Source organism: Corvus brachyrhynchos, unplaced genomic scaffold (assembly GCF_000691975.1).
Source record: "Corvus brachyrhynchos isolate BGI_N302 unplaced genomic scaffold, ASM69197v1 scaffold4424, whole genome shotgun sequence".
Taxonomy (NCBI): domain Eukaryota; kingdom Metazoa; phylum Chordata; class Aves; order Passeriformes; family Corvidae; genus Corvus; species Corvus brachyrhynchos.
The window spans coordinates 2157-3357 of record NW_008237826.1 but is presented as its reverse complement, the minus strand read 5'-3'; the positions used below and the strand labels follow the sequence as shown (position 1 = coordinate 3357).

At 54.7% G+C, this 1201-nt stretch overlaps 1 long non-coding RNA gene across 6 annotated transcripts; it reads left to right on the top strand.

Annotated features, from left to right (window-relative positions):
- The first annotated feature begins 1 nt into the window (after nt 1).
- LOC108446221 lies at nt 2–1193 on the top strand. 6 transcript variants are annotated; one of them, XR_001861353.1, is made up of 4 exons: nt 21–75; nt 166–175; nt 276–335; nt 406–556. It is a non-coding gene; the product is annotated as an uncharacterized LOC108446221 (long non-coding RNA). The 6 variants fall into 6 exon arrangements; XR_001861355.1 differs by lacking the exon at nt 21–75 and adding an exon at nt 1157–1193 and having other exon boundaries at nt 104–175; nt 256–335; nt 406–495; XR_001861351.1 differs by lacking the exon at nt 166–175 and having other exon boundaries at nt 2–25; nt 256–335.
- The last annotated feature ends 8 nt before the right edge of the window (nt 1194–1201 follow it).

Sequence of the window (1201 nt, the reverse complement as noted above, 5' to 3'; positions counted from 1 at the left end):
ATGGGGCTCCAGAAGGTTCTGTGGGGTTCTATGGAGTTCTGTGGGGTCCCATTGGGTTCTATGGAGCTCCAGAAGGTTCTAGGAGGCCCCATTGGGTTCTAAGAGGTTCTAAGGGGCTCCAGAACGTTCTGTGGGGTCCCACTGGGTTCTATGGGGCTCCAGAAGGTTCTGTGGGGTTCTATGGAGTTCTGTGGGGTCCCATTGGGTTCTATGGGGCTCCAGAAGGTTCTAGGAGGCCCCATTGGGTTCTAAGAGGTTCTATGGGGCTCCAGAAGGTTCTGTGGGGTCCCACTGGGTTCTATGGGTTTCTAGAAGGTTCTGTGGGGCTCTGTGGGGTTCTATGGAGGTCCATTGGGTTCTATGGGGCTCTGGGGGGTTCCAAAAGGTTCTGGGGGGTTCCAGAAGGTTCTATGGAGTTCCATTGGGTTCTATGGGGTTCTAGAAGGGTCTGTGGGGTTCCATTGGGTTCTACGGGGCTCTGTGGGGTTCTAGAAGGTTCTATGGGGCTCTCTGGGGTTTTGGAACTTTCTGTGGGGTCCCATTGGGTTCTGTGGGGTTCCAGAAGGTTCTGTGGGGTGCTGAGGGGCTCCATTGGGTTCTAGAATGTTCTGTGGGGCCCCAGAAGGTTCTATAGGGCACTGTGGGCTCCCATTGGGTTCTGTGGGGCTCCATGGGGCTCTATGGGGTTCTAGAAGGTTCTATGGGGTTCCATCGGATTCTACGGGGCTCTGCGAGGTTCCAGAAGGTTCTATGGGGTCCCATTGGGTTCTGTGGGGCTCCATGGGGCTCTATGGGGTTCTAGAAGATTCTATGGGGCACTGTGGCGTTCTATAGGGTTCTAGAAGGTTCTATGGGGCTCTAGAGAGTTCTGTGGGGTTCTATGGGGTTCCATTGGGTTCTATGGGGATCTGTGGGGCTCTATGGGGTTCTAGAAGATTCTATGGGGCACTGTGGCGTTCTATAGGGTTCTAGAAGGTTCTATGGGGCTCTAGAAAGTTCTGTGGGGTTCTATGGGGGTCTATGGGGCTCCAGAAGGTTCTGTGGGGTCCCATTGGGTTCTGCGGGGTTCTATGGGGCTCCAGAAGGTTCTGTGGGGTTCTCTGGGGTCCCACTGGGTTCCATGGGGCTCCAGAAGGTTCTGTGGGGTTCTATGGAGTTCTGTGGGGTTCCATTGGGTTCTATGGAGCTCTAGAAGGTTCTA